The sequence below is a fragment of the Eleutherodactylus coqui genome, chromosome 11 (genome assembly GCF_035609145.1).
Source record: "Eleutherodactylus coqui strain aEleCoq1 chromosome 11, aEleCoq1.hap1, whole genome shotgun sequence".
NCBI lineage: Eukaryota > Metazoa > Chordata > Amphibia > Anura > Eleutherodactylidae > Eleutherodactylus > Eleutherodactylus coqui.
The window spans coordinates 119,291,732-119,318,170 of record NC_089847.1 but is presented as its reverse complement, the minus strand read 5'-3'; the positions used below and the strand labels follow the sequence as shown (position 1 = coordinate 119,318,170).

General features: G+C 46.4%; 1 protein-coding gene across 2 annotated transcripts in view; it reads left to right on the top strand.

The window, feature by feature from the left end:
• Window positions 1-2,354: 2,354 nt before the first annotated feature.
• The window catches only part of LARGE2 (LARGE xylosyl- and glucuronyltransferase 2), a 67,954-nt gene continuing 43,869 nt past the window's right edge, over window positions 2,355-26,439 (top strand). Inside the window, exon 1 of one of the 2 annotated variants that reach the window (XM_066583412.1) lies at window positions 2,355-2,489. The gene's annotated coding sequence lies outside the window, so the exon portion shown is untranslated. Of the gene's footprint in view, window positions 2,501-26,439 lie in introns of both variants that reach the window. The other variant, XM_066583413.1, reaches the window with a different exon arrangement.

The following is a 26,439-nucleotide window of genomic DNA, read 5'->3' as shown; positions in this document are numbered from 1 at the left end:
TTCTGCGAGATTTCCACGGGATTTCCGCCTTGTGTGAAGCCAGCCTTAAACTAGATTCACGATAGTATTTGTGCGCAGAAAATAGGATCCATTGATTACGATGGATTCGTTCACATAAATGTATTTTGCACGCACAATTGTACGCGGCACGCTCTATTTAGCTGCGCATTCGTGCGCGAAAATAACGCATATTAAACTAAGTTAGTTAATTGCCCTTTTCAACAAATGGGAGCATGCTTGCTGTTTTTTTTTTTTTTGGCAAGCGCAAAAACGCAACGCAAAAACACGCACAAATACGCTTACACTCGCGTGAATCTGGCGCTATGCGGATGGCATGCGAAGCCACAGGGGGGTTAATAAAAAATAGGTGTATTTAATAAATGTTGTGCTTGCATTTCTTTTGTTGCGCACATGTTATTGGTACAGTTTTTATGTTTTAGGCCGGGCTCACACGGGCGGATTCCACAATCGCTGTCCGCGTGGACGATCTGCAGTAAAATGCAGACATAGAAAGGCATGCTTTTTTGATTTTTCGTTCACACTTGCTGATACAAATTGCGTATGAGGAATAGAAAAATCGCAGCATGCTCTATTTTGCCACGGAATCCCAAATCTGGGCCTGTCCCCCTGCATCCAGGACAGTTAGGGTCATTTGCATAATTAGACAGATTTGCCTTGGTGATAATTATTTGGTAAGCTGTGATGGCCCTGCCCAGCACCTATCTATGGCCGCCTGTAGACGGCCGGGTCGGATCTCGCTGCAAGAATTCTCACAGCAGGATCCGACCCGTGCCCCTGCAGTGACCAGTGCAGATCTCACCTTCTTCAGTGTCTGCTCTGTGATGTGCGGCTGTCGCCCAGCCGGCGCATGCGCAGAGCAGATTTAGCGCGTCGGGAGGGACATTTCTGTGCTGGCCTCTGCGAGACCCACAAAGAAACAGAACATGGCGTGATATGTTTTCCGCATGTGATTTCAGGCGGACAAATCGCGGCCGTCTGCAAGGGATTGCGTTTTGTAATGCCATCCTAAGCAGGCGGGCACGGGCGGAAATTCTGTGGGAAATCCCACCGTGGAATTTCTGCTCGTGTGCAGGGGGCCTATCTATCTATCTATCTATCTCATATCTATCTATCTATCTATCTCTCTCTCATATCTATCTATATATCTATCTATCTCATATCTATCTATCTATCTCTCTCATATCTATCTATCTATCTCTCTCATATCTATCTCTCTATCTATCTATCCATCTCTCTCATATCTATCTCTCTCATATCTATCTATCTATCTATCTTATATCTATCTATCTATCTCATATCTATCTATTTCCTATCTATCTATCTCATATCTATCTATCTATCTATCTATCTATCTATCTATCTATCTATCTATCTATCCCATATCTATCTATCTATCCCATATCTATCTATCCCATATCTATCTATCCCATATCTATCTATCTATCCCATATCTATCTATCTATCCCATATCTATCCCATATCTATCTATCCCATATCTATCTATCCATCTCATATCTATCTATCTATCCCATATCTATCCCATATCTATCTATCCCATATCTCATATCTATCTATCTATCTATCTATCCCATATCTATCTATCCCATATCTATCTATCCATCTCATATCTATCTATCCCATATCTATCTAATCTATCTATCTATCCCATATCTATCTATCTATCCCATATCTATCTATCTCATATCTATCTATCTATCCCATATCTATCCCATATCTATCTATCCCATATCTATCTATCCATCTCATATCTATCTATCTATCCCATATCTATCCCATATCTATCTATCCCATATCTCATATCTATCTATCTATCTATCTATCCCATATCTATCCCATATCTATCTATCCCATATCTATCTATCTATCTATCTATCTCATATCTATCTATCTATCTATCTATCTATCTATCTATCTATCTATCTATCCCATATCTATCTATCCATCTCATATCTATCTATCCCATATCTATCCCATATCTCATATCTATCTATCTATCTATCTATCCCATATCTATCTATCTATCTATCTATCTATCTATCCCATATCTATCTATCCCATATCTCATATCTATCTATCTATCTATCTATCTATCTATCTATCTATCTATCTATCTATCTATCTATCTATCTATCTATCTATCTATCTATCATCTATCCATCCATCCATCTGTCTGATCTCTCTCTCACTATCTCAGTGTGCTGGGCTCTTTAATAGGCGAGAGTAATGATACGTAATCCCCGCCCTGATCTACAGTCTTCCCTCCTGACGACTGCTGTGCGCAGGCGCATAACTTTCACCCCATCTAGTCTGAGTCAGGCTAACGCAGCGATCACAGAGCGGATCGATCTGGATGCCTGCTATGCTAATCAGCTTTATGCTTGGAAATCAGAGCCTCTGACTGCGAGCGGAGATGGGGGGTCATTCTCTGCACTGACCGGGATCTGGAGGTAGGACTAATGTGAGTGGGTACTGGCAGGGATGGGACTCTCACATGGGGCTGACAGCTGGCAGTGTGATGGCAGGAGCTGCCAGTGACCCTTATGTGCTGGCATGTCTGCTGTAATCTATAGTATGCCAGCCATGTGCCTGGATTCATTGTATATCCTGATATTGCATTGAGCGCTTCCATACACTAATAAGGCTGCGTTCACACTTGGCTGCGTCTTCAGACAGCTGCGTGCATTGTCAAAAACCGCACCATTTCCAAGAAATCTTATGCGGTTTTTAGCAGTGCCTGTGTCTTTAAAAACAACGCCTGCAGTTTTTTTTTTATCCCCCCCCCCCCCCCCTATGGTTAAAAAAACGCTAAGTGTGAACGCAGCCTAACGGATTGGGCCAAACAGTAATTTTGCGCCCCTCTTATTTAAAGGGCTTGTCTAGCCTTATCTGCCATTGCTCCTCAGTAAATGAGCCGCGCTCCTGCGCAAATCTGCGCCGTTATTCTATCCGTAACTTGTTTATTTGCTTGTTTCAGTTCATCGAATATGAAAAATGGCGTAAAGTAGTTTTTTTGTTTTTTTTTGTAGATGAAAAGATTATCATTCAAACGAATGTGAATGCTAAACGCTCGGTGTAAATGCGAGCCAACGGCCGAACACGTTTATTTTGGCGCAGGCGTAAAAAATTTTCGTTGGCTTGTTCAGTCCTCTTATACAGCCGATGTGAAAGACGTTTAAACGAGCCAACGATGTATCTGCCTATATAAACGCGCTGCTCGAGAGCGAACGAGCCGGCGGTGATGTCACTGGCTTTTAAAAACGAGAATCGGCTCGTCTAAAAGGACGCTAACTCTGCACATAGCCTCCATTATAAATTTCTTACCGTTTTGTGTATACAGCTCCTATGCAGACCTATGTGTCTCCATGGTTACAGACTACAAACAACCCCTGTGTAGTCTGATGTTGCAGACACCCTTCCTTCCATACTACCAAATGTAAGTTGGTCTTCTTCTACAAGGGGCGATAGTTGCCGATGTAAACAGGCAGTCGTCCATCTATGAAGGACTACCTGTTCGCTGTGAAGATGGGTGGAAGAGATCTGCTCCGCCTCCATTCACTCTCTCCTGTGTGAAGGCACTGCAGAAATAACCGCTGGGACGAATGACAGACAGTTAAAGGGGTTTTACATCCTGTTTACATCGACAACTATCGCCCCTTGTAGAAGTAGACCAACTTACATTTGGTAGTATGGAAGGGAGTGTGACTGCAGGATCAGACTACACAGAGGTTGTTTGTAGTCTGTAACCACGGAGACACATAGGTCTGCATAGGAGCTGTATAGAGAGAATGGTGGGACTTTTCTTAATGAAGCCTCTTTTTATTATTTTTGGGTGTATATAGTCATATTGAGGACTAAATCGTATTTCCATGAAACATCAGAATAGCGCATGCGACGATGAACTTCTTTTCACTCGCTACTGGGTGTTGCACCATAGAGTAATATGGTCCATATGCTCTCTGTGTATAATGTATATGTAATTTTTTTTTTTTTTGACCTGACTAAACACAGATGAAATAACGTTAGTGCGTCGGACGCCGTAGATGCGCTGGAGCAATGAAAAAAAAATGGTTGGCAAAGTTTACATCCCCCATAAGCATTGCTACATACTAGTTGTGGGGTATTATGCAGAAAGTTAATACTTTAAAGGGGATGTCCGAGTTATGCTAATGAGCCCCTCACGGTGTAAAATAACAAAATAGTTGATACTCGCCGCTCCCCACTTGTCCACCGCTGGCGGTTCCAGGTTTTCACAGACTGCAGTCAGCCCGAGTCGTCTTCAAACAAGCTGCTGCAGCCAATGACCGCCATTATCGCTGAGCGCTGCCACTGGCTGCAGCAGCGGGTTTAAGGGATGTGGTGAATATCAGCTGCTTTGTTATCTTACACCATGGGGAACCCATTAAGGCCCGTGTCCCTTTGTTGGCTCCATGTCCCACTGTCCGCCCCAGTTGCAGCCTCCCGTCCCACTCTTGGCGCCTGCCACGGCTTCCTGCCCCTTAGGACACCTCTACACCGAGCAACTATCAGTCAGTGACTCCAAAAAGTCCCTGAAACGTAGGAACGACAGTCGCACGTTTGCTTTTGCGCAGAGCGATGTTCGTTAGTTGTTCGCCGAAATATTGTTCGTAGGGGAACCCCCATGCAAATGTGCTTGCGCGTCATTCAAATACGAATGACTGTGACTTTACACCAGACGACTTTTGGTGAACCCGCGACTATTATATAGGTGAGCTGAAACAGCATGACCAGTGAGTGAATTATTGCTTCTCGCCCCGTCGGCGGCCATGTTTACTCTGAACAGCTGTTGATTGCATTCGCTCTTTTCAGTGATTACTCCGCTAATCGTCGGCCCATAAAGGTACTCGGTATCTACGACAATCCCGTTGCGTCTGTCTGCGTGGCCCCAGGACTCAAGGCTGATCTCACACGGAAAGTCTTTTTGATATTTTTGCCACTGGGATTTTTTTGCTTTTTGCTCCAAAAATCTCATGTAGAGGCCAGCTGTAGTTTAATAGGAAGTAATGCGACGAGTCCGGTTTCCGTAGTGGTCTTTTTTTCGGCCAGTAATATACAGTAAGAATACCCTGCCGGACGTCATCTGACATCAGAGCTGTACAGGTTATCCATTGATCATTGGGGTTTGTTGTTTAGGCCGGGTTCAGACGGGGCGGAATTCCCGCGGTTTGGCCGCACCGAAAAACCGCAGGAATTCTGCTGGAAAAGCGCAGCTTCAAAACCTGTGGCATTTCGCTGCATGTTTTGGAGCAGTTCGGCCGCTGACATTCCGCTGCAGCTTTCTCTCCCCATAGAGAGGAGTGAGGCCGCAGCAAGAAAAGAAAAAAAAAATGACATGCTGCATCTTTTGAATCTGCGCCGCAACGCCGGATCTGCCCGGCTTTGCCGCGATGGATTGGCCGTCCCGTGTGGACGAGAATTTTGCAAATTCTCATCCACATGGCTGGCTAATCCTGGGATTAGCGTCCGCAGCGGATTTGCCTCAGCGAAATTCCGCAGCAAATCTGCCCTGTGTGAACCTAGCCTTAGTATTCCTGCTGATCCCTGGGCGGCTGTCACTGTGGACAGCGCTGGACGCCGATGGAGCTGTCAAAATTGCAGCAGCGTAGTTTCTACAACAGGCACAGCTCACATTAAATTCAGTGGAGCCGTGCCAACTGTACCAACCTGGGCCACTGCCATATGGGCCGCACTATGCGCTTCCAGCGTGGGCACACTGACAGCAGCCCAGTGAGCAGCTGATTGGTGGGGATCCCAAGCAATAGACCCTCGCCGATCAAATACTAATGACCTAGCCCGAGGACAGATCATCGATCGTAAAGGTCCCAGAGAAGGACAAATAAACGACCACCAGTGGTCTACGAGCGTGCTGATATTACTGCAGCCACAATGTAGCCCGATGAGTTTTTATATAGCCCGGCCGGGGGAGATGATCTCAGAGCAGTGTGGAACGTTAAGTACGGTATTTTATCACACGTAGGTAGATATGCTTATATCCTGGCGTCTGGGTGAGGTGGACGCTATTTAAAGACCTCTGTGGTTTTTGTGGCTTTTATTAGCGTGCGTGCCCTTTGCATCGCCTGCGGCAAGTAATTCTCTGACAGATTATAGACATTTGTGGTTTTTGAAAAGCGGGGAAAAAAAATTGCTTCCTTTTTTTTTTTTTTTTTCCACTCCAAGAACATCTGTTTCTCCCACGCTAAATTTTCACCTTCTTATTGCCTAAAAATAAATGTTCTGGCATATACATATATGATGGGAGGACCCCGGCGAGCAGTGGAGTGTTGTGGGCGGTCCGGTCTTGTCAGTCCGATCTGCCGTATCATCTAGCTTCCTTCGGCATCTGAAGTGTTAAATGGCTGAGTGGTTCAGAGATCAGTGACCGTGATGAGGTATATTTGGGCGCCTCTATGTATATCCCTTGTTGCTGTGAGACGTGAGGTCAAACTCTCCAAGCCATCTGTCTTTGTATCCCGGAGGATGACAGACATAGAGGAAAAGTGAGGATTGACCGGAGTCCGGGATTCATGGACTTACTATTGTACTGAAGGGTACGGTCACCTCTTCAATGCGTTTTTTTAAAGTTTTTGTAGAAATAATTAGCATAAAGATATGTAAATACAGCAAACTTCCACTAATCCAGAATAGAGAGAGCTGGACATCCTGCTAATCTGCCATGTGACAATAATTGCCCCACGCCAGGTTAGCCGGAGCAGCTGCAGTTGGGGGTAGAGGCAGCTTTGTGAAATAAGTGGAGGCACATTGCGGGACACTGGATCTGGGCGAAGAGGATCGATGATCGACGGAGAGTTTATCATCAGCGTTGGGAACATCGGAGAGCTGAGCCGTGAGTAATATATTTATTATCTATCAAAACTTCCAAAAATTCAGAATTTCCAATAATCTGACACCTGAAAAACATAGAGTATGCCAGAGTATCAAAATCGGACTTATTTTCTACGTGATTTCAGTTTTTTTTGTATACTAGGCTCTTTAAGGGGTTGTCTAGGGTTAGAAAAACATGGCTGCTTTCTTCCAAGCACGGCACCACCCTTGTCCAGGATCTAGAAAAGGGTTGTGGCAGAGACAACTTTTATCACCTACTCTATGGATAGGTGATAAAAGTCTGATCGTTAGAGGGTCTCACCAATGAGGTCCCCACTGATGGCGGGGTTTAGGTCCAGTGTCCTTGTCTCCTCCTCCTCCTCACGGTTGGCTCACTGCACCCACTGTAGTCTTATCAGTGGGGGTCCTCATATATCCCCCTCTTCCCATCACTACAGGCTCGCTGCACAATACCTATAATGATGTGGAGGTTGAAGTCAATAGACAAGTGACCGAATCAGGTCTTGGTCCCCAAACCTGCAGTAATTTCTTGGAAATGTATTGGGATGGGCAAAAGGTGGGGCGAGAAAATATTCAGTAGGTACTCAAAATAAACTTCCCACTAAGTATATTATGTTCTATATAGCTATAGTCTGTGGCAATATAATTTATATGGAAACGTACAGGTGCAATGAATTGGGTTTTCTTGGCCAAGGAGCCTGACACAATCTTGACGTCACCATTCCCGGTGCCAAGATGGATTGGTGAAAAACCCACTACTACTTCACTGTGCCGCGTGTTTCCTAGAGTGGCGCATCATGTTTTACCATCTGACGGATGAATCTGGGCTTGGTGGTTTCCCGAAGAAGTCTTCAGAAATGACTACTAACTCTCAACTCTAAAGGGTGGTAACAAAAAAACCAGCCCCACGTATTGCATGAGGAGGACCATAAAGGAATGTTCTACTGATCTTGGTGTTGGAAAATTTGACTCTCTTCCACAGTCCTTACTTGAACCATGTAGAACACCTTTCTTTTCTTCTCACGCAACATCATTATTGATTTTATGGCTGAAGGTCTTCATGATCCAAAATCTAGCAAGAAGCCTTCAAAGAAGAGCAGAGAGACAATCCTACATACGTGCTCTTGGCTTTTGGAATCGGATATGCCATACACCTTTTATGGAGGGTATTTTTCTGATGTCCATCTGATGGATGATTCTGGGTTTGGTGGATCCTTGGAGAAGTCTTCACAAATGCTTAGAACCTGCCAACTATAAAGGTTGGTGAAGACTAATCATACTGCCATGTATTGTGCGAGCACCATAAAAGAATGATCTACTGGTCTTGGAGAACTTGACTGACTTCCACAGTCTTGACCCCAACGACCTAGAAACATGTTTACGACGAACTCCTGCTCCTTCCGTGGGCTAGTCCTTCTCGCACAACATCACTAATGATCTTGTGGCTGGAAGTCGTCATCGTCATGATCCAACATCTAGTAAGAAGCCTTCATAGAAGAGTGGAGGCTGTTACAACAACAGAAGAGACAATCCTATATGAATGCCCTTGGTTTTTGGAATGAGATCTTCCATACTCCTGTATGGAGGGTATTTTTCTGGTTTCCACTTACTTTTTAGTCGTTGAGTTTATGTATATATCTGTATAGAGCTCCATAGAACTTTTCCTGTTTGATATACAGAGTTCTGCATTTAACTTGTCTTGGTCCATCGTGTACTATGAGCACAGCTGTGCAGTATAATGTTTTGTCTATATACCATCCAGGTGACAGCGAGATCCTCTTCCGTCCTCTAATCATATGTTAATGACAGACTGCTGCTTCGAGTCAATATTGGCCAAGCTGTGTGTGCTTTCCAAGCGTGCTCTTATATAGTTTGTTTTAGTCAGGCTGGTATCAAGTGTGCCAGTGTGGGCGGCATCACTCATCAGCCATGCATGGTTTGGATGCCAGCCTGAGCAACATCTCTGTAGCTTATCGAGATGAATTGACTCATGTTGATGATCTAGTATTTAAGGTACACCATTAATCTCGGTACACACAGCCTTTCTTGTCTATATCTTATCGATCAGCTGTTCTTAGAAAAATTGTCTCTTGGAACCCCTACAATTAGCTGGTGCTAATGGCCTTCAGAGCAGCTGTATGCCTTGGATACCCATAGAGTTTCCCTCTTGATCAAGTTTTGGTAAGACAACCCACTATTTCCAATGGCGTTGTAGAAGTAGTCTTATCTATGTATAACAGGTATTTTTTTTATTTTTGTCTGGGGTCATTTGACCTCTGGTGGTACGGTGTACAAATTGTGAACTTAGTCTGGGAAGTCTATGAAGAATCTTCATAAAACCAGTTTATCGGGATAAAGAGTAAATCCCAATGGTGACCGTAGGGGCTAACAAAATGGCATTCTTAGTAGTAATGTAGTCACTCCATCCCTTCCTTTTGTATAATGTAGTTCTTCTTGTCTAGATGGACGATCCACCAACAGGGCTGTAACGTGAACCTCTGTGACCCCCAATGCAAAACCAGCCACAAGGCCCCTACCTAATGTGTGCCATTTATAGTGCTGGTAACTTCCTGTATGACAGAGGGGCTTTTGAAAAAAGTTTGATACTCTGTTAGGACTTTTGGGACCCCTTAAGGCCCTCATATACTTTAAAGTTTAGTCTTCTGAAGTGGCCAATGACGGCTAAGCAGGATAACTCTCTAAAATGTATGGGGACGGCTCAACTTTCCCCCAACAGATCATGTTGGGGAAAAGAACAATTGAGGATGTTGAATTTTGATGCCCAATTCTTTTGTTCCCTGGGAGATAATCCAGAGTCGCCTGACTACAGCTTACCAACCTCGTCACACGGAGCCTTGGCCAAGCCGAGGTTTCTTGTACTTTAGGGAAGCCGGTGGAAACAGCTGTTAGATAGTCATTCATCCAACAGTTGTTGATAGGCAACTTTAGGCCTGGATACAAGTGTTACTTCACCACCTTATAGCTACGTCCCTGTCTACCAAAACTTGGAGAACTGTGAGTATGGAGTCTGTATGTTAACTGGTTTGGTATAATCCGGGACAGATATTAAACCAAGGACATCCACAAGGTATCGATGACTGGTTGATTTACGAGCAAGGCCAAGAACCTCATAGCAGGTTAATGGGCAACTGGCCCAAATGAAGTTGTGTAGTAGCCCCCAAAACCCAGTTCAAGGGGGCTTTTGGTTGCCCTCAATACTCACATAGTCCAGCTTTAACCCTTTCCAATCCACTGACACCTTCCTACATTCTGATTGAAGCTTGTACAGCTCCAATGTCAGAAGACATCCGACAGGGTATTCTTACCGTCTATTGCCAGCCACTCCACTGTCTGAGCCTCTCTGCCGCACACGCACTGACTTTAGCCAGCAGATGGCACCGTTGTATAACAGCAAAAAGAGAAAACCTTTTAGGAAACCCTGAATCCAAAATTGGATTGGAAGGGGTTAATAGATCAATGGTAGATGTCAGGTATGGCATGATAGAAGACTTCGGTGGTAGACTATTGCTGGCCCATAAGATGTTGTAGTATTCATTACTTGTGATTCTTGAGTAATGGGTCTCGGTCGTGGGAGAAACATGCAGACTTAAGAAGGGTTGTTGTTGCTTCGGAAAAGCATTTACCCAGAAATTCATCAAAACACATCATTATCGAGCAAGAAGATTGGGAAGCGCAGCCGTCCACGTGGGAACGCACCTGTACTCCCCGTACGTCCGGTTATTAGTATTATGAGGGATTATGTGGGAATCGGATGCGGAGGAAAACAGAGAACACAAAGATTGTTTTGATGCCAAGCACCTCCGTCTAATCTCCAGTTCCCGTCTCAGGTTTAATCTCTCTGCCGGCTTGGGAAAGTTTCAAGCAAAGACTGCTGAGTGCATTGTGGCGCGGTGAGGAATCCGCTGTTCTCACACGGGAGACTATTTAAGGTGGTTAAATGCAGAACGTTGTAAAGAAAGCATTATCTAATTAATAGTTAGGACAGGTGGCGGCGTAGAATTTTCTATCAGTTTGTCTAAAAAGTTGCATGATGCCGCAAAAGGGTGTTGCACAAAAATACCAAAAACACAAAGTTGCGATTTTTGTGATGCGATTAGAAAGTCCCATTGAAAAATGGCAGTGATATCGTAGAGTTACAAAAAAAACAAAACACTAGTGAGTAAAAAAAAGCCCTTTAAAGTGCAGAAGACCCTTTTGCGGCATCATGCAACTTTTTATTTTTCCAATAGGAATACCATTGTGACTATTACAATGGCAGCTTTATGTCCTAAGGGAGCAATTTATACACTGTCCTAGCAGACGTAATTGGACTCCTGAGCAAGAATCAGAAGTAGTCTTTATTGCCATCTGTTAATACTTAGTGGGGCTCCTTTGGCCCTAATGACATCGGATCCTCTCCCTGGCATACTTTCTACTAACATCTGATACACTTCAGCTGCTATTTCCCTCCATTCATCCTGCAAACATCTACAAAAGTGCAAGGAGTGTCGTCACTGGACAGTTGAGCAATGGAAAAGCATTCTATGGATTGACAAATCACGAAACTCCTCTTCACATCATATGGATGTACCTGAGTGTGGGGGATCCTGGGGAACACCGTTTACATTTAAGTACGGCAGAGTTTCCGGGGATGTGTTACGTGGCATGGTCTCCATCCGTTGGTTGTAGTGACAAGAACCATGAACACGGCGGTGTACATAGCATTCTAGATAATAACCTGCTGCTGACAATGTGGTAATGCTCTGGGAATGGTCGGCCATACTTCCAGCAAGACGACATATCTTGTTACAAATCCAACACTGTTTTACGTTTGAGCATATGGATGTTCCACGATTGGACCGGCCTGTACAGAGTCCTGACCTGAACCATGCCAAACATCTTTGGGACGAACTAAAATATCTCGTCAGAAAATATGAGCGGCATGCTTCTTCTTTGCGAAAACTCGCTATTGTGTTTGCAGGGCGGATGGAGGGAAATACCAGCTGAAGTGTATCAGATGTTAGTAGAAAGTATACCACATCCCTTTCATGTGTACTAAAAGGCCACTTTATTAGGGGCTTTCTTAGTGGTTCCCACAGTAATGTGCGTTAAAAACGGAACCGAATTGCATTCAACTGGTATGGCATTAGATTAGTTTTTTTTTTTGTTTTTTTTAGCGCTCCCATAGAAAGTAATGGGGCGATTCTTGAACAAGAATTGTACAAAAATAGGACGCAGTTATTTATCTATTTTTTAATTTTTTTAAACTATTGATCTGCGATTATAATTGCATGTGTGAATTAATCCAGTCCAATGAATTGATGCTTTTCACGGACCAGTTTTGTCCAACTTGTAATTGGATAGAACTCGCATGGGGAAATCACCTGTGTGATTGCACCCCATAGGCCCCCTGCACATGAGCGGAAATTCCGCAGCAGGATTTCCCACTGAATTTCCGCCCGTGCCCGCTTGCATAGGATTGCATTACATAATGCAATCCTATGCACACAGCCGCAATTTGACCACGTGAAAACGCGCGTGGAAAACAAATCACGCCGTGTTCTATTTCTGTGCGGGTCTCGCAAAGGCCCGCACATAAATGTCACTAGTGACAGGCCGGCTCCGCTCTGCCTATGTGCCAGGAGCACAACTCCTAGTAAATGCTTGTAGTATGCATGAAAAAAAAATTCTAGAGAACCTTTTTTTCTTTTCTCTCCAATATCTCTACATTGTGCTTTTCCTCTCTTGTTCCTCCTGGAAATGTATGCATAAATAGAAACAACTTGGTGTTACTGTTTTCCCTTGTCAATTGGGATGTGTCTTTACACAGCATGGTCTTGTCCAGTCAGACTGCGTAGGGACGCACCTTATTGACGAGTGGGATGGTAGCTCCCAGTTTGTCCATTTCCAGGAGGAATAACGGAGGAATCTCACAATATGGAATTTCTAAGAAAAGACTGTTCTATCATGGGAAGTGCAAGTATATAATAAAAGACATGTCAGGAAGGCTCAAAAGTTTCAAGAAATAATCAGAGAGCCAGTAATTCCTCTGCCTCCCTACCATTGTCAAACACCAAGTCTAACCGCCTAATGATCTGGTTCTGACGTGTCGGTGCGCTCCATCACCCTCCTGCTCTATTAGCAAGTGACACTAATCGATCTCCTCAAGAGGATGGGGGTTGGGCAGTGTCACCTACTGAATCAATGTCTGTTGCTAGGCAACTGTCAAAACTTATTTGGAAACTGCCTAGCAACCGCTTGCAAAATTTATATATAATATATATTTTATTTTATTTTTGTGTGCTTTCCCTTTATGATGTAGACCTATTTCTCCAAGCGCTGTCAGCGTGGAATCCAACGCCTATGTGGGGAATATTGCTATGGATTCCAGCCGTTAAATCTCTGTACCCTGGAACGCCGCGCCTCAGTTATGGAAAGTCCTGCAAATCAGTGGAGATTGTGTTAGCTATACGTGGGAGAACCTCGTTAGGTGGATATCAGACAGCTCTGTACATTGCGCAGTGGCCACGGTTGGTACTGCAGGCTAAATCCCATTCACTTTAATAGGATTCAGCCTGCAATACCAACCTTGGCCACTGTGCAATGAACGGAGCTGTCTGAAATCAGCAGTGAGAGAGACCCCCTTTAAGTGAACACAATCTCCACTGATTTGCAGGACTTTCTAATAACTAAGGCGCAGCGTTCTAGGGTTTAGAGATTTAACGGCTGGAATCCAATCACAGAATGACTTACTTTGGGGTTTATTTACAGATCAAAATTGCGCATTAAAGTGTTAGTGCTTGCAAAAGAAACAAGTAATCAAAATGCAGTGCGTACTCACTCGGCCGGTCTTGCGGGCGCGTATTCTACTACGTAATACGTGCGCAGTTTCTGCATGTATGATATGATGTACCAAGGTCCCGTAGCCTTTTAATTGTGCTCACACGACACACACAGAATAAACCGCGGCATGTTCTAACTTGGCACGTATTACGCATGCATACACGCCTAGATGGTGTATAGGGATTGGCAGCATGCAGCAGGTACGCATGTTATAATGTGCTTGCGTGCGACTTCTTGACAAACGCGGTCGTGTTTCATGCTTGAAAAACGGATGAAGCACTGACTTAAAAAAAAAAATAATAACCTCCGCGTCCATATTCAGCAAAAAACGCATGTAACGAACGCACAGACACGCCCACAGCGAAAATGGTGTGTTTTGTTTTTTTTTACGAACCAATATTGCATACACCCGTGTGAATGTGCCCTTACAATAAATAAATAAGCCTCGTCTGAACAGGAAGGGGTTAAATTGTGGCCGTAACAATAGGCTGCAGTTCCATTCATGACCTTCATTTACAATTGTGTAGCGGCAAAGCATGCTGGGAATTCCTTTTGTCTACCTGAATTCCATAGCGGGCGGGTGGGGAATCCTTCCTGGAGAGTCGGGGCTCATTCAGGCAAGCGTATTCGTGCAGTTTTTTCGCGCGTAATACGCAGTAGTCAGGACCCGTTGATTTGAATGGGTTTGTTTATTTCAGAGTATTTTATTTTACAAGATGCGCGCAATTTTTCATGCGATTGCACAGGTCCGATCTTGGTGCGTCTTACGCACTATACAAGCCTATTGAAGTCAATGGACATGCGCAAATATGCAGGAAACCTGTTTGCTGTGTATTGAAGCGCAAAATCAATGCAATTTCGTACGTTTTTTTTTTTTTTTTCAAGCGGCAATCTTAAGCCTGAGACTAACCAGCAAAGTGGGCGAGATTCGCAAACATCTCCTCCACACTCTGCGGACAAGCCGTTGTGGCCAAGCCGCACCGAAGCTGACGTGCGGCATGGAATTCAAAGCCGCGGCGTGGCAATCGTATCGCCGTTTCCGCAGCGGCCTCTCTTTTCTTTATGGCGAGAGATGGCCACAGCAGAATACGGGCGGTGAAGCCGCTTCATAACCCATGCGGGCTTTGAAGCTGCATTTCTGTCGAGGAAATCTTGCGGTATTTCGGTGCAGTCCCACTGCGGTCGTTCCGCGAGATTTGCGAGGGATTTGCGCCCCGTGTGACCGCAGCCTTATACTGTACTATTGGGTTGTTTGCCAGGAGGCCATGGCAGACTATTTAATATCACAAAAGTTCTGTGAAAAACGCGGCGTTGGTGGGATCTGCTGAGGAGAGAGATGTCCGTGGGGGCTGTCAGGAGGCCTTTCGAACGGCCACGGAGGAGTAGGCCGGAACCACACTGTTATTGAAGCTGCCTAAAAGGTCTGTCTCTGTTGCCCATAGCAACCAATCACAGCTCAGCTTTCATTTTACCTCAGCAGTATAAGAAATGAAAGCTGTGCTGTGATTGGTTGCTATGGGCAACAAAGATATCTTCTTCTTACAGCTTTCATACGAGTGTGGTGCCAGCCTACCTTTTCATGGCCGGCGCTGTAGTTCGCTTAACCCCTGGGCAGACTAGCAGACATTTTTGGTAAAATGGGAACAAAAATAAGTTATTTTGTGATCTTAAATGATGACCAAGATTTAACACCCGGAATAGGCCTTTACGTGTGAGCAGAGAGTTTGTCACCAGCTTCTCGCTGCGGAGGAGGAGGAGGATCAAAGTCCGAGATACTACGTAGCGCCTTGAACAGCAGACCACAATGTTTCCTGTTTAATGGATCTGCGATCACAAGTTTCTAACCTGTAAGGCCTCATGTCAGAGAACAACTGCAGATTATATACCCCTCCTCTCTGCGGTCCTGGAACAGAAGTTTGCCCCAAAACTGAAGGGTCACTGTAATTACATCCCCCATTAGTACAGTGCCAATGGTCCTGAGGCCGATGAAGTGCTATACTGACATTTGGCTGCTGCAGCAAATCACTGGCTGCGGTGGGTCACAAACCATACATCCTGGCACCCATGAGGCCGGCAGGGTACTCTGATGCTGCAACGGCTGAAGATTCCTTATTAATACCAACTCTTAAGACAAAGCTATAAATCTATTGAGCGATTCGTAGTGTTTCCAGGCCATAAGGATCCAGTATGTTGCATTTTCTCTTGTCGGATCCTTTATTCCTCTCCGCCACAAGTGGTTATGGAGTTCTCCCGCCACTGAAATAACCCGCATGATAGTCTGCTGACCTCTGCTTGTTTTCTACAGCCAGCGTCAACAGACTGTTATCTCTGAGAATTCCCTTAATCTTGGGATCTGATCTTTCTTTGCCTTGAAGGCAACCATTCACTTTCTAATGAATAAATAATCTGATTGCGTTTATCCGAATGTCCGTCTCTACTGCGAAGAGATTGACTTCAACAGCGAGCCAGAAATAATTGCTCCGAGGGGAAGGGAGGTGGCACAGCCATACCAAGTTCTGCAATTATATCCACCCGTTCCTTAAATTTAGGATTCCCTCCAGCCTTGGCTGTGTGTCTAGCGGTTACATCACGCTTGTATGTATATAATTAGCATGATCTCATCCTGTGCTGATGCTATCCCTTTAATTGCCTTTACCCTACACATAATGGCCTTCTCTAATTGTATGTTTGGCTCCTACTGATTTCGGGGGCCCTCTTATAATGTCAGATCATCTGCCCTTGCAAACGAGGGCCGACTGACAATGAGCATGTAGGTCAGCACGTGTTCATATTTTTCACATGGGCTTACATGCCACAATCTTTAGTAACTGCCGTATGTAAGCAGATGACAGAGGTAGGGGGCTACTTCTGTCACCCATCGGCAACCCGCAATGCAGTCGCAAGGTACCAATGAGCTCCCATGGCAACCGGAGACCTGACAAAGGCCTCCATGTCTGGCATGTAACTCAGCCTATTAGACCCCACCTCAGGCACAGTCTAATCGGCTGATGTCATAGGCATAGTAGAATGCACTACAGAAGTAATGCAGTGTACTATCCTAGCCATTGAACGATCACATCTTCAAGTCCCCTTAAGGCACTAAAAATTAGTGTCTTAAAAAAAAAGTTTTTAAATTTAGACTGGATTTTTAAAAAATGAATAAAATTAAACATTTTCCCCACAATTTTTTTTGAATGTTTAAAATCAATAAAATGCCAAAAAAAGTTTTAAAGAAGCAACACATAATGGGTATTACTACATTTGTAACAACCCAAACAATAAGTTTTTTTTCTTTCTTAATTGAAAGCCGTCTCCCAGCACCCCCACGTATCAGCTGTTTCAAGAGACTGTGGTAATGTGGCCTATATGTTGCTCCATTCCTTTCAAGTGAATGGAATTGAGTTGCAGTACTAGGCACAGCCACTATATAATGTACGGCGCTGTGCCTGATATACAGAGAAGATTCCGAAGCAGACTACTAGGGCCCCTTCAAACAGCTGATCGGCAGGGATGCTGGAAGTTGAATCCCCATCAATCTGATAATTAATGAGCTTTCTTGTGGATCAATCATGGGTATTATAGTCCCAGATAACCCTTCTTTAAGGTCCTCACCACAAGCACGCTTGGTTTGCCTGCGTGTGTTCTGAATGTAGAGATGGGAGAAAGCTCTACTGTCAAGCGGGTGGACTCCACTTCCCAGTGTTAATCAAATTTTACTTCATCCGAGAATGCTTGCTTGACAATGGGGGGGGGGGGGGGGGGGGGCTAAAAGAAAACTAGAAATGCCATAAGGATGCAAGAAACAGCAGTGACTTGATGAGTACACTTTAAATGTGGAAGTTCACCTAAGACATCAGCCTCCAAACACACTGCAGCCTTTACAGTTAGAGGTAATGCCAGGCCCAATGCCACCTCTGAAAATGCTGAACAAAATAATTATATACATAGAACCATTAAGTAATCGCTAGAAATACAGCCAAGGCTGCAGGGAATCTGGACAAGCTCTGAGTAGTCTGATCCTGCAGTCCTGCTTCCTTCCAGTTACCCGCTACTTCTTCCTCACATAGATCTGGTATATTAGCAGAAAGTTAGGAACAGATTTTTTTTCTTTTAAACACCTGTAATTTCAAATGCGGAAGGGCCACGGCGAGGATGGCTTATATTGAAGCTGTCCGCATGGAATCCGCGCAAAAATCGTGCTGCGATTTAATTCTTTTTCTTTTTGCCGCGAGCAGAAAATCACAGCCACTATCCGCTCATGCGGATGCTCTATAGGTTTGAATTGGTGCAGAATGCCGCAGATCACCCATGTGGGAGACTATCGCAGATTCCGCAATTCAAACCTGGTCGTGTGCAGCCGGCCTGAGGATACTTGACGTGGGCTTGTGAGCTTACATGTTTTGGACAAAATACAAATGAATGCCTCGTACTTATTCCTATTACCATCTGCTTGTGTATTAGTACATTTAGTAAGTATTTTGCCGGCTGTTAGGTTGTTTGCACTTTTGGTTTATGTTTTGGTGTGTTCAGTGTCCGCTCATATATTCCCTTTCCGTTCATTGTTCAGCCGGCTAGAGACTGCGTTCATGTAGGTCGCTGTTCATACGGCCTGCAGGAACGTAACAAGCTGGTGAGAGGAGCATCCTGAGAGCTGTGTGAGGGGTATATGGATGAGGTTGAGCGTTGCTCTGGCCTCCTCTTGCTACAGCTGGAGAGAGGGGCATCCAGAGAGCTGTGTGATGGGTGATCTGGATGAGGCTGAGCGCTGCTCCGGCCTCCTCTTACTACAACTGGAGAGAGGGGCATCCAGAGAGCTGTGTGACTGGTGGTATGGATGAGGCTGAGCGCTGCTCCGGCCTCCTCTTGCTACAGCTGGAGAGAGGGGCATCCAGAGAGCTGTGTAACTGATGGTCTGGATGAGGCTGAGCGCTGCTCCGGCCTCATCTTACTACAGCTGGAGAGAGGGGCATCCAGAGAGCTGTGCAACGGGTGATATGGATGAGGCTGAGCGCTGCTCCGGCCTCCTCTTGCTACAGCTGGAGAGAGGGGCATCCAGAGAGCTGTGTAACTGATGGTCTGGATGAGGCTGAGCGCTGCTCCGGCCTCCTCTTGCTACAGCTGGAGAGAGGGGCATCCAGAGAGCTGTGTAACTGATGGTCTGGATGGGGCTGAGCGCTGCTCCGGCCTCCTCTTACTACAGCTGGAGAGAGGGGCATCCAGAGAGCTGTGCAACGGGTGGTATGGATCAGGCTGAGCGCTGCTCCAGATGCCTCTTACTACAGTGTGACGGGTGGTATGGATCAGGCTGAGCGCTGCTCCAGCATCCTTACTACAGCTGATGAGAGACAGGCTGCACCCTGCAATATTCGCAGGCACACTACATTGTATTGGATGAGACACATTATGTGCCAGATATACTAAATCCGGTGTTGTGCGCCTCGCCTCGTCATATGAACGCTAATTACTTATGAGGATTTACAATTATGGGTGTAACCGTTCCAAAAATCCAGAAACCGCCGAGCAAATGCGTCAGATTTATTGAGACGTACGTAAATCGCTCCAACTATCCTCTTGCTGTAGAATAGCATGAAATATCCCCGTCTGCAGGTGCTTTTACAGTTTCTCGCTCACTCAGGCGATCAGTTCAAACACAAAATAAATGTTGTTTGGTTTTTTTTTAAGCAGGATTGTTCAGTCATTCAGTTCGCTGCAGCAGTGAATGAGAATGGCGGAATAATCGCTGTTTAAACCGAACGTCTGGCGAACGCGCCAACCATTATTTTTATGCTTGGATACAATGAACGATAAGCGAATGAAGTATCATTTATCATTCAGTCGTTGGCCGCGTTTACACTGAACCGTAATCATTCCTTGTAAATGTGGGCCATTGCTACCGGTCCTTGCTCAGTGGCGCCCCCCTTCCATGTTTTATGGGTCACCATGACTACTTTTTGCTCCCCTGCAAAGGACGCCTCTTAAGTCTGTCTCCTGTTTATTATACGAGACCCCCCCCCCCCCGTGTCTTCTGTACTCAGTTGTTCTTCTTGTCGCAGTTTTCAGTCTCTTCCATGTAGTCTGTTGTGTAGACGCGAGGACACAGACGATGTTAGCGCCCCCATCAGAGACTGAACCCCATAACACGTGTAATTGGAGATAGGAGCTGACATGATGACATCGCTGTAGGTGGAGCTGTAGATTCTCAGATCTCCATATGGAGCCCCTATAGTTCCTGCCCTGCAGCAGCTGCCACCATGTCTGTGGGAGATGATACACTATATAATATGCAGGATAAGGGTGACTGCCCACTATAGTTTTTTTTCACTGCGAAATTCCCAGCATTTTTTTTTCTGCAGGGGTCTATGGGACTTGTAATGTTAAAATCGCAATTTACCGCGAAATCGCGATTTTACGCGACCGTGATTTTAGACCCCTGCAGAAAAAAAAACGCTGCAAATTTCGCAGTGAAGAAAAACTGTAGTGGGTAGTCACCCTAAGACTACTTCTGGAATATTGGCTGCAGCAATCACTACCATCATGGTCGCCGTGTAAGAAGAAATTAAACAAAAGACAAACACAACGATGTAGATTATAGAATTCTTTATTTATTAGAAGAGCAATAAGCAGCATTGTAATGAAATATTACCGGCCCTTTAATAAATGACACAATGATCACAGTGACTCTCACGTTAGGACCGCCGGAGACCACAGACCTTCTGACCAGTCCACCGATGTCCTGAGATGAGAGCCGCTGGACGCGAAGATCCAGAGGAAGGCGAAAAAACACCCCGGAGAGTTCTACCTCAGGGGGGCAAAAAATTCCTTCCTGACCCCAGATGTGGCGATCAGCTATCACCCTGGATCCAATCTGTCCTGCTGCATATTGCTGTATAGATGAATTTAATCTAGACTCTGGATAGCTAATGTTGTGCAGAAATAGAAAACACCCCATGGCCCCGGCTACAGGCCCGCCCACCTTACCACCCCATGGCCCCGGCTGCAGGCCTGCCCACCTTACCACCCCGTGGCCCCGGCTGCAGGCCCGCCCGCCTTACCACCCCGTGGCCCCGGCTGCGGGCCGCCCGCCTTACCACCCCGTGGCCCCGGCTGCGGGCCGCCCGCCTTACCACCCCGTGGCCCCGGCTGCGGGCCGCCCGCCTTACCACCCCGTGGCCCCGGCTGCAGGCCGCCCGCCTTACCACCCCGTGGCCTCGGCTGCGGGCCGCCCACCTTGCCACCCCGTGGCCTTGGCTACAGGCCCGCCTTACCACCCTGTGGTTCCGGCTGTTGGCCCGCCCGCCTTACCACCCCGTGGCCCCGGCTGCAGCCCGCCCGCCTTACCACCCCGTGGCCTCGGCTGCAGCCCGCCCGCCTTACCACCCCGTGGCCCCGGCTGCAGCCCGCCCGCCTTACCACCCCGTGGCCCCGGCTGCAGCCCGCCCGCCTTACCACCCCGTGGCCCCGGCTGCAGACCCGCCCACCTTACCACCCCGTGGCCCCGGCTGCAGACCCGCCCGCCTTACCACCCCGTGGCCTCGGCTGCAGACCCCCTCCCCGCCTTACCACCCTGTGGCCCCAGTTTCATGTTGCCTCCCTCCCCCCAAATGTCCCAGCTACATGGTGAGGTTCTGAGGAGCTACTCACCTGGACTTGTCCTCGTCAGGCTGTCCTGCTGAACTGATGCTGGATGCTTCTGGGTTTCTCCATGCAAACCCCTTGCTTCCGATGGCGTTGGGATACAATAATACTCACGTGCTGCAGGTATCCGTGCTGAGATTTGGTGGGGATAAAATGGTGAGGTTCTGAGGAGCTACTCACCTGGACTTGTCCTCATCAGGCTGTCCTGCTGAACTGATGCTGGATGCTTCTGGGTTCCTCCATGCAAACCCCTTGCTTCCGATGGCGTCAGGATACAATAATACTCACGTGCTACAGGTATCGTGCTGAGATTTGGTGGGGATAAAATGGTGAGGTTCTGAGGAGCTACTTACCTGGACTTGTCCTCATCAGGCTGTCCTGCTGAACGGATACTGGATGCTTCTGGGTTCCTCCATGCAAGCGCTGTCAAACCCCTTGCTTCCGATGGCGTTGGGATACAATAATACTCACGTGCTGCAGGTATCCGTGCTGAGATTTGGTGGGGGGATAAAATGGTGAGGTTCTGAGGAGCTACTTACCTGGACCCGTCCTCGTCAGGCCGTCCTGAACTGATGCTGGATGCTTCTGGGTTTCTCCATGCAAACCCCTTGCTTCCGATGGCGTTGGGATACAATAATACTCACGTGCTGCAGGTATCCGTGCTGAGATTTGGTGGGGATAAAATGGCGAGGTTTAGAGATGAGCGAACCTACTCGTTTCGAGTAATTACTCGATCGAGCACCGCGATTTTCGACTACAGTACTCGGGTGAAAAGATTCAGGGGGCGGGGGGAGGCGTGGCGGAGCGAGGGGTAGCAGCGGGGAACAGGGGGGAGCCCTCTCTCTCTCCCTCTCCCCCCCACTCCCCACTGCAACCCCCCCACTCACCCACGGCGCCCCCCAAATCTTTTCGCCCGAGTACGGAAGTACTCAAAAATCGCGGTACTCGGGCGAAAAAGGGGCGTGGCCGAGTACGCTCGTTCATCTCTAGTGAGGTTCTGAGGAGCTACTTACCTGGACTTGTCCTTGTCAGGCTGTCCTGCTGAACTGACACTAGATGGTTCTAGTTTAGAACTTTCACAGTCTGTGCTAGTTATGTCATAAGCCCAGTGACATCATGTGACTTGTGATGTCCTCATACATTCTACTGCTGCTGTTTTCCTTAAGAGTTTTTTTAACCTAATATGCAGTACACTCCCTGGCCCTAATAGCTCACAATCTAATATACAGTACGTGTCCCGTTCCTGAGAGCTCACAATCTAATATACAGTACATGTCCTGATCCTGAGAGCTTACAATCTAATATACAGTACATGTCCTGATCCTGAGAGCTCACAATCTAATATACAGTACATGTCCTGAACCTGAGAGCTCACAATCTAATATACAGTACATGTCCCGATCCTGAGAGCTTACAATCTAATATACAGTACATGTCCTGATCCTGAGAGCTCACAATCTAATATACAGTACATGTCCTGATCCTGAGAGCTTACAATCTAATATACAGTACGTGTCCCGATCCTGAGAGCTCACAATCTAATATACAGTGCATGTCCTGATCCTGAGAGCTCACAATCTAATATACAGTACATGTCCTGATCCTGCGAGCTTACAATCTAATATACAGTACATGTCCTGATCCTGAGAGCTCACAATCTAATATACAGTACATGTCCTGATCCTGAGAGCTTACAATCTAATATACAGTACATGTCCTGATCCTGAGAGCTTACAATCTAATATACAGTACATGTCCTGATCCTGAGAGCTTACAATCTAATATACAGTACATGTCCTGATCCTGAGAGCTTACAACCTAATATACAGTACATGTCCTGATCCTGAGAGCTCACAATCTAATATACAGTACATGTCCTGATCCTGAGAGCTCACAATCTAATATACAGTACATGTCCTGATCCTGAGAGCTTACAATCTAATATACAGTACATGTCCTGATCCTGAGAGCTTACAATCTAATATACAGTACATGCCCTGATCCTGAGAGCTTACAATCTAATATACAGTACATGTCCTGATGCTGAGAGCTCACAATCTAATATACAGTACATGTCCCGATCCTGAGAGCTTACAATCTAATATACAGTACGTGTCCTGATCCTGAGAGCTTACAATCTAATATACAGTACGTGTCCTGATGCTGAGAGCTTACAATCTAATATACAGTACATGTCCTGATGCTGAGAGCTCACAATCTAATATACAGTACATGTCCTGATCCTGCGAGCTTACAATCTAATATACAGTACATGTCCTGATCCTGAGAGCTTACAATCTAATATACAGTACATGTCCTGATCCTGAGAGCTCACAATCTAATATACAGTACATGTCCTGATCCTGAGAGCTCACAATCTAATATACAGTACATGTCCTGATCCTGCGAGCTTACAATCTAATATACAGTACATGTCCTGATCCTGAGAGCTTACAATCTAATATACAGTACATGTCCCGATCCTGAGAGCTCACAATCTAATATACAGTAGTGTCCTAATCCTGAGAGCTCACAATCTAATATACAGTACGTGTCCTGATCCTGAGAGCTTACAATCTAATATACAGTACATGTCCTGATCCTGCGAGCTCACAATCTAATATACAGTACACATATTCTATGTGAAGCGTTGAGCGGGAAGCGATCCAGCCATGTTTTTTTATGCTGAAAGTCAGCAAGTGAATGAATAGTAAACAATTTTTTTGCATTTTCTCGGGATGATTGTCGCTCAATTTAATTCGTTTGAATGAATTCTGAGCAATAATCATTCGGTGTAAATGACCCTCTTAGAGACCAAAAAGGTCGCACACGAGATGTGCCAAAAAATTTGTACAAACCCCCTGTGGAAATTGCCATCGATGCGGGTTTTGATGCAGACTTTCAGCTGCGGCACTTTGTCTTCCGGTAAGCTGAGCGGAAACCGCACAGACTCCATTATAGTCAATGGGGTCCTTTCAGCGCTGTTCGGTTTTGTCACAAGACAGACTCGTTTTCCTGGAAGATTCCCCTGTTTTGCTCCCCGAATTTAGCAGAAAAACAGAACCCCCGCCGCAGCGTTTAACCTGCCATTTTATGTACTTCTTTTTGTGTTGGATCTGCGTCTGCCATGCGGCGATTCCTGGGTCCTAAAGAAATGGCGGCACTGCCTCTTAAAGGGAGGGACCTCCTATTCTGGGCAGATAAAGGTGCAGCCGTGACCTGGAATGGCCGTTACAGTATTCGCCCTCTATATAACAGAAGAATTGGCCTTGTTGCCCTTGGCAACCAATCACAGATCTGCTTTCATTTCATAACTTGCTGTGGTAAAAATAAAAGCTGCGCTGTGATTCGTTGCCGGGGGCAACAAGGCCAATTTTTTAGTTTCAGGTTTGGTAAATGAGGTGGTTGTCATCACCTCCTCCTCTCAGGTTGCATTCACGCATGCGATATCGGCCCGCATTGCATCCTCACGCATGTGAAAGGATCGCAAGTGTTTTCTATTGACTTCAGTGGTGAATATTGTATCGCGCTCACATGGCATGCGATGTCTTTCAAGGTCCCATTTGAAAACAATAGGCGAGGGGGAACGCCCAAAAAACGAAACATGCTGCGATTTTTATTTTTTTTACTTTTTTTATTTTCTCACAGCTCCATTTAAAAGAATGGATTTCTGATTCTCTTACGTTTTGTGTGTATTGTTTTGCACAAAACTCGCCTGAGTATATCGCCGCATGAATAAGCCCTCCGCTTTGATGTGAGGTCCACAATGGCAGCCACCGCTGTGTTTAGGAGACCGGTTCATTGTCTGATCTGATGCTGGAAATGTTTTCACCACATAAAAATAGAAGGTGACTCGAGCAATGCAGCTCTAAATATATAAATGAATGGAAGATTTCTCTTATCTGAGTCGGTGTGAGGCGCCCGGAGCTGCGGTGTATAATGGCGGGTCAGTGTTATGTGGGTACGACTCCGCCATATTACCTCAGACACGTTGCTGGAGCTCGGCGCTCTGTGGCATTCTAGTGGTATTTGCATGGATTCCTGCGGTGTTGGTGAGAGGCGCCCAGAGCGGCAATATATAATGGCGGGTCAGTGTTATGTGGGTACGTCTCCGCCATATTACCTCAGACACGTTGCTGGGGCTCGGCGCTCTGTGGCTTTCCAGTGGTGTTCGCATGGATTCCTGCGGTGTTGGTGTGAGGCGCCCAGAGCTGCAGTGTATAATGGCAGGTCAGTGTTATGTGGGTACGACTCCGCCATATTACCTCAGACACGTTGCTGGGGCTCGGCGCTCTGTGGCTTTCTGGTCGTGTTCGCATGGATTCCTGCGGTGTTGGTGAGAGGCGCCAGGAGCTGCGGTGTATAATGGCGGGTCAGTGTTATGTGGGTCTGACTCCGCCATATTGCCTCAGACACGTTGCTGGGGCTCGGCGCTCTGTGGCCTTCTAGTGGTATTCGCATGGATTCCTGCGGTGTCGGTGAGAGGCGCCAGGAGCTGCGGTGTATAATGGCGGGTCAGTGTTATGTGAGTACGACTCCGCCATATTACCTCAGACACGTTGCTGGGGCTCGGCGCTCTGTGGCTTTCTGGTCGTGTTCGCATGGATTCCTGCGGTGTTGGTGAGAGGCGCCCAGAGCTGCGGTGTATAATGGCGGGTCAGTGTTATGTGGGTCCGACTCCGCCATATTACCTCAGACACGTTGGTGGGGCTCGGCGCTCTGTGGCATTCTAATGGTATTCACATGGATTCCTGCGGTGTTGGTGTGAGGCGCCCAGAGCTGCGGTGTATAATGGCGGGTCAGTGTTATGTGGGTCCGACTCCGCCATATTACCTCAGACACGTTGCTGGGGCTCGGCGCTCTGTGGTTTTCCAGTGGTGTTCGCATGGATTCCTGCAGTGTTGGTGAGAGGCGCCCAGAGCTGCGGTGTATAATGGTGGGTCAGAGTTATGTGGGTCCGACTCCGCCATATTACCTCAGACACGTTGCTGGGGCTCGGCGCTCTGTGGCTTTCTGGTCGTGTTCGCATGGATTCCTGCGGTGTTGGTGAGAGGCGCC